Below are 14,790 nucleotides of genomic sequence, written 5' to 3' on the forward strand. Positions count from 1 at the left end.
TCCTAAATATGCTATGCCAACGTCTTTATGTAGTGTACTTTACACGTTTTCAGCTCTGGCGAAGTAGGCCCTGAAAAATCTGCCATCGAGCCTTTTCCTGCCTTCTGACTCTGAATCTCAAACCTGGGCTTGCATCTGTACCCGTGACCTCTGCCTTACTTCCTGTGCGGCTAACGGTGCTTGGCCCAGCCTGTTGCCTGCCAAGACTGTATTCAACCTTCGAATTATCTGCTCCACTCCTTGAAAATACATTCCTGTCTAGTAGTTTCATGTCAACATCCTTCCAGCTGCAGAGCAAAGGGCTTGGCCTCACTTTCTCTATGCAAGTAATTCATGGCTCTGTTTCCATGGTAGGCCCATGCCCTCCCTCGCACCCCTCGCATCTCATGCAGACACGTAGACGCTCATACACGCACTCACAGTCAGTATAGAATAGCCTCTTGTCCGAGAGACCTTTTCCTTCCAGATAATACAGTTCCTTAAACATGAGATATTAGATACGATTTGGGATTAGGTTGATCTGACATCCAGACATCTGTCTCCACATGTAGGGCTAAATGTCAAGTCCCCCCTTCACCCCTCAAGTTACACGTACATTACACGTCATACTGCTGCGCGCGCATCTCTGCCACGTGTTTTTGCTGACACTGCCGGATTCACTCCTGGATCCGCCTACTTGTGACATCATGATAAATGACGTTCTTGTTCACGCCTTCATGCACGCCTATTGTAACGCCTTTTTGTATTACGTACATGCTTTCTTATCTCTCCTCTCAGCTGTTACGCCTCCTGCATATGCCTTTACTGTAATGCATTGACTATATATATGAATGCCTGTCAATAATGTATTGTCGCATACTTGCATACTCGCATATTACCATTGACTCTGTCAGTCTGTCCCTTCCCGAACCTGCGTGGTGACGGAACGGTATGCCACCTTGGCTCGAGCCAATATGCTAATCACCCAATTCCTTTTATAGGAATAAAACCCTTTTTTGAGAAACCTCAAATATCACGGATTTTGCCTCTTATTTATTATGAGTTAATCTTATTGACTTTACCGCATAGAAATTCAGTACCAGGTAATTAATTTTACCACAAAATGCCAGCAGCAAAGAAAAAAGTAGTCCCTAAATAAAAAGATAACAGCAAGCAGTGTAAGTTAACTGTAGTTGGTCCCTGCTGCTTCCTCCAGAAACCAAAGAAAAAGGAAGTGATGTATTGGACCACAAGCCAACTATGAACAAGATAAGAACAGCAATGCCAGATTCCACCAATGGCAAGCGACAAAACAAAGACGAATGCAATGGGTGGAGTTTCAGTAGTAATACTGATTACATGATGCCTTGCAGAGGCAGCGCATGCACTGCTCTATACGAGACCTAAAAGTGCACACACTTGCCAGCCTCTAAAGCTTCCCTTTGCTTCATATTAGTCACCCCTATGGTAGGCCCAAGGGCAGGGTGCATTGTAAGTGTAAGGTAGGACATGCTCTGATGTGTGTGGCATGTCCTAATAGTGAATTACAGCCAAATTCGTTTTTAACTATTGTAAGGCTACCTGTTCTCTTAGGGCAAGATGGGCTGTGGAATTATTACACTCAATAATCCCAGCAGGCTCAGGGAACATGGTAGAAAGTCAAGTTTAGTATGCCTGAACTCAGAATAATAAAATACTTCTTTTAGTAAAGTTTATTTTAATATCCTGTGTTTGCAAATGCTACTTTTAGAAAGCTAGCATTTGCTTGCCTAACCATTTCAGCCCGCCTCTGCTAGGATGTGTATCTGACTGTCTGGGTTATGTGAGTGACAGGGCTGGGGGATGACAGGTGGTGAATGCCAGGATTGCACCTTAGTGGGAGGTGGGAGTGCCCCTGGACTCTGAATAGGTCTGTGCTCTGCCACCACAATGCTTGCTCCACCTCCTGGGGAGCGACTGATGACTCAGCCCGATACCTGGCCCAGGAAGGGAGAAGCACTGTCAACAAAGTACTCCTGGCTGCCCCTGTCCACACAAGGCGGGCTCCACCTCCTGTGGAGCGTCTGATGTGCCATCCCTGCTCCCTGAAAGGAGAGACCAGAGTACACCCAACAAAGTGCTCAGAGACTGAAAGTTATGCAGAGGCCCCCCCCTGGCCTGTAAGAACAAAGAAAATGCTGTATAAATGTAGGAGCCCTGCTCCTTGCAAATCAGATCTTGTTTCCCACAAAGAACCTCTGCCAACTAGAAGAAGAAGAAGACGCTGGAAGGACTGGCCTGCTGATTGTGTTGCTGAGGAAGGAGAGGAAAGGACTTGCTGAAAAGACTTTGTAGCCTTGTGCTGAAGCTTTCTCCAAGGGCTTTACTGAGCTTGCCCCCTGACCTGAGCCACAGGACCATCTGACTCAACCTGTGCTTTGACCGTCTGTGATCGCCATGAGGATTTCTTCCCCGCCGGAGCCGTGACCTTGGTGCCCCCACAGCCCCTCCTTGGCCGTGTCTACTGCCGCCTGACTGTTCCCGCCGGGAGAGAGCCCCGCTCTGTTGAGCCGCTCTTCCCCCGCTGTGCCAGGCCGCCCTTGCCACCTCGCCGCTGGAGGCTCGCTGAAGGGCCCCCCACGCTCCCGCTGATGCCCCCACCGTGACCGCGGATCCAAAGCCCAGACTCCATGAAGCTTCGGGAGCCCCGGACGCCTCCTCGCCCTTTACCAAGAGCCGCTGTGCGCCCCGCACCTGCCTTCACAAGAACTGGGCTCGGGCCCCCAACGCTTGATTTTCCCGTGTGTACAGCGCAGCGCAGAGGGGGCGAGCGCGCCTCGCATTCCTCGTCTAGAGGCTGGTACGCCTCGCTGGGTGCTGAGGATTGGTGCGCGCCGTGCTAAAGGCTTCACCGAGGCTGGTACGCCTCGCTGTGCGCCTGGAACTTGTGCACCACGTTCTGCTGCCCATCCAAGGCTGGTACACCTCGCTGTGCGCCTGGAACTTGTGCGCTCCTTCTGCCGATCATCAGAGGCTGTATATATACAAAAATTACCTGGATACCTACTATTTAATTTATCAAAAACACCACACTATTTCTTTTAGTGGTTAGGCTATTTTAATCAGCCTATCGTTTTTTATTTTTCGTATTTTCAAGAACAGGACATCCCTTCAGATCTCAGAGACATATGCAATTTATACAATGACAAACTTTAAATACACATATGAATACACACTTTAGATAACAATAATTTGATATCGTATATAACGGGCATATATCTTAATTGCTCAAATTTTCAGTTGGTAGAATGGTGCTACTACTTAATTTCGCCTATTTGTAAAGCACCAAGTACCACATGGAAAGATTTTGATCAATACAACGTAATTTAGTATCAATACAAATGACCTAGTTAAATCCTGCACTTCAAAAGGTATCAAAAAATGCCGACGCGTTTCCAGCCACGTATAATTTCTTCATGGGCTTTCATCAGGGCTTCTTACTATAGGCATGATGGATAGTCTATAGAGCAAATGAAAATAACAATCACAAATTAAAAATAATACTTCTACCCTTCTCAGTAGCTGTTATTTGTATTTGAGGTACCATCACATACCTTCTCAAAAGTTCTTATATTGTGGAAATTTATAGGTTTTCAAAACTGTGGAGGACAGCAAATGGCGTAATTGATCTGTAAGAGACAAAATCTGGATTCACTTATCGTGTCTGCTGTACTAAAGTGAAAACTTTAGCCCGCGGGCAGGAACACTGAGCCTATCTTGGGTTTCTGCTTGTTCGTGAGTGCGGTGAACTTTCAAATAGATTGGGTGGCTGGGGACCCGTGGTCACGGGCAACTCTGTGTCAACACTGTGGAGAAAACGAAAGTGGGTGTGGATATTCGCTACACCTCGTTTCCGACACATTTAATGTTCCTGACTTAGTCCTACCTTAACTTGCTTTTGGCGGCATTTCGGACCAGACTGTCTTCTTAATGCAGCTGGCCCTATTATAAAGAGAGTGGCCGCTGTCAGCATAAGTGTGGAGTATTAAAGAAAACTTGCGCTGGTAATCACTCCAACCGCGTTACCTCACCTCAGGTTGGCCAAGACGCTCGAGGTGCCCGACCCCGTAATCTTAATCATCTGCGCTGATCTTTGTCCAAATCTTCCTCCAAGGAAAGTTTTCTTACACTCTGAAAAACACCGGAGCCTTCGTCAATTACCGGCTCGTGGTGAGGCAAACAAGCAGCCTTCTATACATGTATTTGAGCTCCATCTCACCTGCTCCGCTTCGTCTATGGCGCCGTGTAGACCGCCCTCACTGCAACACTACCGCTGGTTAGTTTACCTTTGGACCCGGAAGTGGTCCCTTGTAAAACCATTCAATGGGCCTCTGGGGATTCTGGGACCTGTAGTCCCTTTACAATTCCTCCTCAATCCATTATACGTTCATGCCAGTGCTGTAAACCTCCACATTTCCGAATTCCACTATCTCTTTATTTTCAACATCTGCGGCTCGCCAACAGTCAAAGGCGACCAAGGATATGAATGCCATCATGGAATGTTGGCAAACAATTTAAAACGCTGCAGCCAGAAATATGCAAAAAATGATGAAGAAATCAAATCACTCTGGATAACTCAGACATTTTATTAAGGCCCGTTAGAGTACTGTTGAATTTCATTATCAAATATGCTTCCTTCGTCAAAAGAAGCGAGTCGATGTCTGTAGTGAGACTAGATTTATTCACCACCATAAGCACTGTCCATTTGAAATCGTGTTCTGAATGATTTTCAGTCACGAAGTGCTCAACCATAGGGGGCTGTATGCACCTTTTTCTTAATTCTGGAACGATGTTGTGTAATCCTGTGGTTAATTTGTTGGTTGGTTTTGCCAATGTATATATTTTTTTGGCATGGGCAGACTACTGCATAGATGACATTTTTTGTCTTGCAGTTAGAGAATGTCAAGTGTTTCCACTTGACGTTCTCATGGATGAATTCTGTTCCCTCTATTGTGCTAGCGCAAGCAACACACGTACCGCATTTATGGTGGCCCTCTGCTGGTTTCATGCCCCATTGTGCAAGTAGATCTTTTTTCACCTCCCTTGTATTGATGTCAGCTCTTATTAATTCCTGCCCAATGCTTTTGTTTTTCCGCATTGCAAATGGGCGTGGTAATTCCATACCCATGTTCTCCAGAAGGTGCCAATTCTGAATTATGATTTGTTTGAATTTGTTGGTCTGTGGACCAAATGTGGTCACACAAACCAATTTGTTCAGTGGTTGCATCTCCCTCTTTTCAAGCAATATCTCTCTCGGAGTGTTCCATGTGCGTTTTTTGGCATGCTTGAGCATTTTTTTAGGATAACCCCTCGTTCGCATCTGTATCTATGACTCGAAACGCGTCGGCATATCCATAAAACAAAGTAGTACAGAAAAATAAGTGATGTTTTTCCAACTTTTTGAATTTAATTGAATATTCAAGAGTTCTGTACTCGTATGGATTATTTGAGAATTTATTAAACTGATTTGTTCATTGTATAAATTATACTGAGGGTCATAATTGGTATTTGGATATATGTATATGTATTGTAACATAGTATGCATTGCACAGTAAGTGTATTGTAAATATTTGCTTACTGTAATACGTCTTGTAACACTTGTTAAGTATGAACTTTTTTTCCTTTTCATTGAAAAATTGTATGACGAAGGTATAAAAAGAGTTTTCTAAAAGAAGTACAAATAAAGTACAAGCTTAAAACATAAAGCAATATGTTTGGCTTATGAGCTAAAAATCAAAAAAGCTTATAATAAATTGGAGACTTAGGCAGTTTTTTTGTTTAGTATTGATTAGGCCGTGCCGGTCCCTTGTCCCATTTGGGCCACACTCCTTTTTTGAAAAAAAAGTAAAGGGAGTTGGCATAGTCGATGTGGGATACTACCATAGCGAGAACTGCCTGTATTTTTTTTTCCTGATTAAGGAACCTGCTGATTTTCCTTATTTGTCTTAGCTGGAAATAGCATGTTGAGATCACAGATCCAATTAGATTTTTCATGGTCAGGTCTTTGTTGATTATGACTCCCAAGGTTTTCGCAGATATAGAGAGGACGGGGGTTGTCCCACTTCTTTAGGCCAGAAGTGGGAGCTCCAGGGTTTCGATGGGCCTCCTATGAGTATGACTTCCGTTTTGTCCGGATTTAATTTAAGGTGGTTGCTGTTCATCCAGTCACGGATGAACAGCATTGTCGTCTGGAATTCGTGGAGAGTGGTAGGGGAATTATTGATCGGGAATATTAGTTGAAAATCATCTGCGTAGTTGAAGGTTTGGACTTTCCTTTCTTTTCATGCATGGATCAGTGGGAGAAGGTATAGATTGAATAAGTGAGGGGAGAGTGAGGAGCCCTGGGGAACACCGCAAGTAATTTTAATCTTGGGGGTTATGAAGTTTCCCAGGCAGACGGCTTGGTAACGGTTTCTTAAGAAGGATCTTATCCATTTGAGGGTCGGTCCTTGGATTCCTGCATCCATGATGCAGTCGACCAGGGTGTTGTGGTCGACCGTGTGAAAAGCGGCAGAGAGAAACAGTAGCACTAGTGCTTGGGGGGATCCTCCGTCCGCTTTCTCTCGCAGGGAATCCAGAACTGACAGTATCACTGATTCTGTGGAGTGAGCTGGGTGGAACCCTGCTTGGTGAGGTTCCAGGTAGTCTGACTGCTCCAGAAAGGCCGATAAGCTTTTGGCTATGTGGGCTTCGAGTAGTTTGGCCAAATAAGGAAGCAGTGAGATGGGTCAGTAATTAGTGAGAGTTCCAGGATCAGCTCCTGGTTTTTTCAAGAGTACGTAGCCCTGGGATAGTGATTTATTTAAGAGGGCTATGGCTGGGTCTGGGCAGGCCGTGAAGGCTTCCTTTAGGATCTAAGTGGGGATTAGTCTCTAGGAGAGACAGATTTTACTTTGGTCATAAGGCCTGTGAAAACTTCTTGGCTCATCATTGGGAACTGTTCTAGCCTTTGTGTGTTTTTAGGTTTTGTTTGGCAAGTGGGCTTTGTGCATATGGGGATGCTTGCTTTGATAATTTTAATTTTGTCAATGAAGAAGTTATTCAGGGAGTCGCATAGGGATTGGGAAGGTGTGTTTTTTAAAGCCACTTTGTCAGGGTTTGATAGATCATTGATTATTGAGAAGATGTCCTTTGATCGGTTTTTGGAGGTGAGGATTTTAAGTGAGAAGTATTCGGCCTTTGCAGCCAGAATCGTTTTTTGTAAGTTTTAAGGGCTGTTAAATGGGTGTTTTTGTCATCAGGTGAGTATTTGCTTCTCCATTTCCTTTCTGCTTGGCGTAGAGCAAGTTTTAATTCTTTTAAGTCAGTGGAAAACCATTTCTGGGCTTCGTGGCAACGTGCTGGTTGGATTTTCCTAAGAGGGGCGTGTTTATCGCTGGCCGTCAAGAGCTAGTCCGACAAGTTTTTCTCACTCTCATCTATAGAGGATTGGGTGCTGGGGAATGTATTGGCCAGGGTTTCGAGAAATTGACATTTGTCGATGGTGTTCCAGCTCCTAAAGTATCCACGGTCAGTTTGGGAAATTTTAAGTGTGGCAAGGTTATTTATGGAGAATTTAATTAGATGGTGATCTGACCAGATACAAGGAGTTACACCTAAATTTGTCATAGTCAGGTTTGTGGACCATACCTGGTCTAATATATGCCCTTTAATGTGTGTAGCGGAGGTGATGTGCTGGCTGAGGTTTAGCCCCATAAGTAGGTCAATTTAATTCAGCTGAGTGAGGTCCACCTGCTGGGTCATTGGCCCAGTAATTGAGATCACCAATGAGTAGTATTTTCTCATGATTTGTTATGAGATATTTCATCTGTTCGCTCAGGGACTGTAGGAACTGTGGCATGCTCTGTGGTGGTCTATAGAGTATGACACAGACTAGAGGGGCAGAATCGGACTCTAGTTTAATCACTAGGTTCCGTACTTGTGGTAGGTCCATGGGGTAAGTGCTGAGAATTTTAAGTCTTGGTGTATTATAGCTGCAGCCTCCCTCCTAGTTTTCCTTAGTGTCGGTTAGCTTGGAGACTGAAATAATTGCTAGGTAGTGCTGCAAGGATATCAGGGGAGGAGTCCTGTGTTAGCCAGGTTTCTGTTAGCATAGGATGTCTGGTTCTTCGGTCGCCAGTAGGTTGTGTATTTCAAGTTGGTTTCTGACCAAGAAGCGGGTATTTAGATAAATAACTGTAAGGGGTTTTATTTTATTTATAGTTTGAGGTTTGTGCCTTTACTTGGATGTGTATATTCACTGACTTCTGGGAATGAGGATCTTTTTACCATTATCCCATTTGTGGCTACGTTAGCCCGACAGCACTGGTCGATTGCTAGATTGTTGGAGTGGAGTGATTTGAGTTGGGTCGCGGAGTAAGTAGTGATTTGGGCAAAGTGGCTTGTCCTTTGCCCGGGTCGGCAGCGGACAGGCACAGACGGGCTTGCCTTTGGTGCGCCTTCGGCACGCGCCCGCTGCACTCCCGCATTGCTGCCGCCATTTGTATCCCTTGGCAGCCCCTCCCCCTCTTCTCTGATTGGCGCTCGGGTGGCGACTCCACTAGGAAGAGAGTAGAGCTGGTGTGGTGGCGGGTTTTGGCGTGGTGAGTTAGTTTTTTTAAAATAAGCAGTGCTTCAATTATATTTGTGACTTTCAAAATCAAAGCAAGAATTTTTTTTACAAACAAAGCGGTGGAAGCGCTTCACGCAGGCAGCGGCACCTTTAGCGTGGTTGCTCCCACGCTGCTATCAGCTTTTGTATCCCTTGGCAGCCCCAGCCCCTCCCCCTCTTCTGATTGGCACTCGGGTGGCGACTCCACCAGGAAGAGAGTTGAGCTGGTGCGGCAGCGGGCCTTGGCGCCGTTAGTAAGGTTTTTAAAATAAGCAGTGAATCAATTATATTTGTGACTTTAAAATTCAAAGCAAGTACAATTTTTAAAAACAAAGCGGTGGTAGCGCTTCACGCAGGCAGCGGCACCTATCTAAGGAAATGCAAAGATTAGGCCAAGCGTGCATAAAATATATCAAGGGTGCCACCCATTACAATAGCGGAAACACGATTAAACCATGTGTGCCTAAAATAATATAGGATGGATCACCCGTTATGGCAGGATCACTGTTCTGTGAGAAGTCGAAATTATGTCCTAGACTGCCGTCAGTCTTGGACATAATTTCCAAGATGCATCCCTCACAGCAGCTACAAGTCATCTCCATGAGATATAGGACTTGATGTCATGTACATATGCTAATTCTTGGCAGTTCACTCCGAGCTGATCTGAGTGCTACAGTATGTTGCTGCACCAGTAAATCAATGAGGATTCCAATTAAACAGTTTTTAACAAGAGCAATACGACCCTGGTTCTGCAAAAAAAATATATATATATTAAATTATCTCTTCTCTCTAATCTCATGAGTGTGGATTTTCTTTTGCAGCTTTAAGTAGGCGCAGGTACTGAAAGCCTTCTTGCACTCAGTACATTTATATGGTTTTACCCCTGTGTGGCATTCAGGGTGTATTGTTAGATGGGACTTTGTAGTGAAAGCCTTGTCGCATTCAGTACATGGATATGTCTTCTCACCGCTATGGGTTCTCTTATGCCCTATTAATGCTCTGTTTTTAATAAAAGCTTTGTCACCCTCAGAACACTTATATGGTTTCTCACCAGTATGGATTCGCTGGTGTATCAATAGATATGCTTTTGCAATGAAAGCCTTTTCACATTCTGAGCATTTATGTGGTTTTACCCCAGAGTGTAATTTCTGGTGTCGTGTTAGCTGTCCCTGTGATCTATAAGCCTTGTCTTCACATTGCATACACTCATATGGTTTTTCCCCGGTGTGTATTCTGCAGTGTACTATTAGCTGTTGCTTTCTAAAGAAAGCCTTGTCACACTCTGTGCATTTATAGGATTTCTCGTCACTATGAATTATCTGGTGCCACGTTAGTTGTCCTTTCTCACTGAAGGCTTTGTCACACTGCGGGCATTTAAATAGCCTTAATCTTGTGTGGCGTGCTTGGTGACTCTTTAAAAATGATTTTGTACTGAAGGCTTTGCTGCACTCTGCACATTTATAAAGTTTTTCCCCAGTGTGGGTGTTGTGATGCTGCCAGAGTTGGTGTTTTGTGAGAAAAGCCTTCTCACATTCAGTACATTTGTGTGTTCTTAACCCTGTGTGGTGTGCTTGGTGTATCTGTAGAAGATCATTTACATGGAAAGCTTTGTCACACTCAGTACATTTGTAGCGTTTTTCGACAGTGTGGACTTTCTGATGGCGCATGAAGGTTCCTTTTACAGGACAAAGACTTGTTACATTCAGTACTTATGTGGTCTCTGTCCAGATTGTACTCTGTGATGGTTCAATAAAGATTTCCTGAAAAAGAAAGCTTTGTCGCGTTCAGAACATTGATGTGTTTTTACCTTGGAATGGTATTTTTCATGTTGTGAGAGATGTTGTTTTGAAATGAAGGTTTTGCCACATTTTTAACATATATAGGGTCTTAGCCCTGAGTGACTTGCTTCGTGTTGCCTCAGAGATTCACTTCTATTAAACGCTTTCTCACATGTAGTGCATTTGTATGACTTCTCCCCACAGTGAATTAACTGGTGTCTCACAAGACCTAATTTAAAGGAAAAGGTTTTGTTGCACAGAGTAACTTTATTTGGCCTTTTCTCACTGTGTTTCTTTTCAGGATTCATTGGTAAAGTTTCCTAACATATATTTATTGTTTGCACTACATTGGTGTGAAATCTCTTAAGAGTAGAGTTATAAGTTGGAGTTGCTACGGTAAGTCACTCTACTGTCTCATTAAAGCTGAGTTAGCATGGAAGACTTTGTCAAATTCACAGCATCTGCATAGTCTCTCCTGTGTTACTCTTCTGATATTCCGAATTCCCTGTAGCCAGCTTCAGTACCTTAGTGTGGTCTGGCTCCTGTATGTTTCTTCTGATCCTCCACGTTCCCTTTACACGTGCCGTGTTATGTTCAGTACATTTGCATGCCATGTCTCGTGTGAATTATGAGAACTAAAAGTTCTCTTTAATGATGACTTTACATATTTGGTGGTGTTAGAAATGGGATTTCTGGTTGGCTAAGGCTTGCGCCAAAGTCAGGCAGAAACCACCATTCTAATTCGGGCAAGGAAGTCACCCGCCAAGATAACCCCTGCTCACCCTCTTGGTAGCTTGGAACGAGCAGTAAGGCTTATCTCAGAGGCGATGTGTAATGCATTTGCGCACGCACCCACCAGCAACAACATCCCAGGCCCCCCACAAGAACTCCACGCAAGGTTATATAACAATAGCCTTTGCATTATCAGAACACATCAGAATCATAATCACAGGATGTACATTGTGCTAACTGGCACGGGCAATATTTACAAAGGATTATATGTACACAGGACAAGGCCACACGGACCACTGCCAGGACTAAGCACTTGGTAGAACTAGCACTTTGTAGAAATAGAATTAGCACATAGAGCATAACATAACTGTAGCACCAAATAACAAATGTAGCACACAACCAGTAACCACTGGCAAAAGGTAAGTACCCCCTACGCAACCCTAACCACCTTAGGAAAATATCACGCAGGGAACCATGAACACACTAGTATAACTATACTAGGAAGAACAACCTCCTAAACATGAAAACACATTCAGAGGTACAGGTAAGACCCATGATGCATGAAAACACATTCAGCGGTGTAGGTAAGCAAGTTTGTACATTTCCTAATACCCAAAGCATCAGCACATAAATCAGCATTTAGCGCAGAAATCACATTTAGGTCCAGGTCGGCGCCACTGCGCCAAAACCTAAACGTAGCAGCTGCCCACTACTTGCTGGGCAGCTGGGGACAAGAACAGGGCCTAAACGCTGCAGCTGGGACTAAGTGCTGCGCAGCTGTGGAAGGCCAAGTTAGGGATGAAGGAGTGCAACTCACTCCTGAGTCTAAAGAACTAGTCCCCTAAAAAGCAAAACCTAAACGGTGCAGCTGCCCACTACTTACTGGGCAGCTGTGAAACAGAACTGCGACAGGGCTCTCACTAGCCCTCTGGACAAGGACTGCACCAACTGCTGGAGCCATCTGGCTCTGAAATAAACAGGTGCATTGGAGCCCTCTGGCTCTTAAAACAACTGGGCCCATCAGGGGCATAACACGGGCCCCCTCTGGAGCCTCGGGGGCTCGAAACAAATACTACTAACTAGGGGGGAGCGGGCCGCTGCTGTCCGGGGCCGCTCTACCCTCCAAAATGCCCCTGCAAACACATGGGCGTAGGTAGGAGCCTCCCGTGGGCTCGGAATACCATGATGCCCCCGGGTGGGAGCCTCTCGGGCTCGAGGTAGAACATGGCCGGAATCATTGGAGTCCCTCTCGGGGGACTGTAAATCAATCAATTCCCCCAACGCTGGAGTCCCCCCTCTGGGGACTCGGGAATTATGCGGCCAAAATGCAGGAGAGCAACGGGGGAGCGGCCCGCAGCCAAGATCTACCCTCAGTCCGGAGACCCACCGAGACGCCCGCACTCACCGTCGGCTGGGAGGCGGCGTCCTCGCTGGGCTCCTCTGCTCCGTTCCGCTGGGACTTAGGCTGCGGGGCTCTCCTTCACCGGGGCTCCCTCCTCTGCATGGGAGCCCCGCAACTCTGGTATGGCGTTCTGCTGGCGGCCCCGGGGCTCTCCCTAATTCACGGGAGCCCCGGGCCACCGGAGGCCATGACTCGGCCACGCTGCTCTTCCCGTCTCTGCAGCGGAGCGGGCAGCCAATCGCGGCGCGACAGCGGGCGGGACTTCCTGAAGCAAGCGGAAGTCCCACCCCGCTCCAGGCGCCCGGCCGCTTGACTTCCTGTCTGCGGCCCGGCCACGGCGGTCATTTAACGGGGACAAAATGAGGGGTGAGCACCCTTGGTTTAAAAAATAAACGTAGAAGCGGGGTGTGCACACGCTAAGGAGCACATAAACGAGGTGGGCACCCTTAAATATAAAATACCATAACGAGCATAATGCAGGGTGGGCACTTGCGATGAAGGGGCCACAGGGGGAATCCCTACGCTCGGAATTCCCTCGTACACGGCCACAGGGGAAAGGAGCCCCGCGCTCCCAGGGCACCCACAGGCAGCATCAAGTCCTGGGGCAAGGGCAACAGCAAAGAAACAGGTCCTGGAGGTCAGGGAGGCAAAGCAGGGCCCAGGGGCCAGCACACAGGGTACTCCAGCAAGGAGACAGCCCCCATGGGCCCCACCATCAGCAAAGCCCCCTCTGTCAGGAATCCAAAAAGTAGAAGAGTCCTCCAGGCATCCAGGGGCTGGGCAGGACCCAGGGAGGCAAGCCTTCCCCTGGTCCCCAGAAGCAGCACGCCCCTGGTAGATTCAAGTCAGGAAACAAGAACATTTTACAACAGGTACAGCCTCTTTATATACACACAATTCCTTTGTCTAAAGGTGCAGGCAAGGGGCAAACCAGATACAACTGGTTCCTGAGCACTTTGTTTTGCTCAGCCCCTCTGCCTATTCACAGGGACATCAGACTCACCACAGGGGGCAGAGCCAGCATTGTGTGGGGAAAGCCCAGCCCTATTCAGGTCCCAGGTGCACTCCTCCCCGGCCATCAACATGCAGATCTCCCATTCACCACCGGGGCAGACCCATCCTGACTCCTGGAGCCAGGCACACCAGCCAGCTCCAGCAATCACAAGCCAGACAATCACTGCACAGACAGGCCAACTTCTAGAAGTGGCACTTCCACACTAGACACATGAATGTCGCACACATCATCGTGCAGCATTCAATCTCACGAGTTCGCACATACCAAACTCGTGCCTGCACTCCCCACACATCAGGAACTAACATGGACATACACATTTCCCATGCATTCCTATGGTAGGGCAGGCCAATCTCACACACGCACTCAGAGAGCACACGCACTTTACACTGCACCACAGTGCTAAAGTGCGCAAAGACCAGAAATTGCTATAATTATCTCAGAGTGCAATGCAAAAAGTTCAGGGGTGAACCTGTCAGAAGGGCCAAGTCCAGCAGGTGGATATTGATTGCCTAGCTGGTGTAAGACCGGAAGTACACAAGTAATATTTGCTCTTGAATTCCTCTTTACAGTAATCACACTGATGGGCAATCTGTAATGGGTTAAGGTTTCAAGTTTTAGTTCATATTTTTTACCTTAAAATGTAGCAAATTAGTTTGCATTACCTGGTGCCTGGGAAGAAGCTTCTTGGATCACAACAAGAAGGTGTCCAAACTTCTGAAAGATACACAAATTTGTTTAACGGTTTCCTGTAGGACTGCTGTTTTGTGACCTGTTAGATTGACAGAAAAGTAGAATAAGTGTTTCATGAGACAAATTAAATACAAATCATTTGAAAGAATCTATATAAAATACCTGTTTCTTCAACAGAAGTAACCTATGTGGAAGAAAGATTGGAAATTATTTGCACACAACAAAGGGTGAATAAACAGGATTATCATCGATTATAGCTCCTCCTCAAAATACAGTTTATCCTAAAACAATGTACACAACACGGATTAAGACGTCCCCCTATACGAGCCTTACTTTTATTTTTACACAATCCTCATTTAAGTTTACTCTAAAAATATTCTAAATATAACAACAAACAATATGAGCAATTATGAAAGCAAATAAATCTACATGAAAAGTGGTAAATCAGGGACAAACATCATGAAGTTCTGCTTAATAGAGAAAATACAAACAAGAGTGATGTTTAGATTGTCTTGCAATATTTAATGTACTTTTCTGGGATACCTATATTTTCCTACTAGTCTAC

At 45.8% G+C, this 14,790-nt stretch overlaps 2 protein-coding genes and 1 pseudogene across 3 annotated transcripts in view; 1 reads left to right on the forward strand and 2 right to left on the reverse strand.

Annotated features, from left to right (window-relative positions):
• LOC147709815 (uncharacterized) overlaps positions 1-14,790 on the forward strand; it is a 1,100,435-nt gene that overhangs the window by 348,054 nt on the left and 737,591 nt on the right. The gene's annotated exons all lie outside the window — the stretch shown is intronic.
• Positions 1-14,790, reverse strand: part of LOC147709816 (uncharacterized) — a 117,739-nt gene that overhangs the window by 89,073 nt on the left and 13,876 nt on the right. For both annotated transcript variants that reach the window (XM_086928272.1, XM_086928271.1), the window contains exon 2: positions 14,198-14,304. The gene's annotated coding sequence lies outside the window, so the exon portion shown is untranslated. The remainder of the gene's footprint in view (positions 1-14,197; positions 14,305-14,790) is intronic.
• LOC147709818 (uncharacterized) lies at positions 9,385-10,694 on the reverse strand (annotated as a pseudogene).

The sequence above is a fragment of the Lissotriton vulgaris genome, chromosome 6, assembly GCF_964263255.1.
Source record: "Lissotriton vulgaris chromosome 6, aLisVul1.2, whole genome shotgun sequence".
In the NCBI taxonomy this organism is placed as follows: Eukaryota; Metazoa; Chordata; class Amphibia; order Caudata; family Salamandridae; genus Lissotriton; species Lissotriton vulgaris.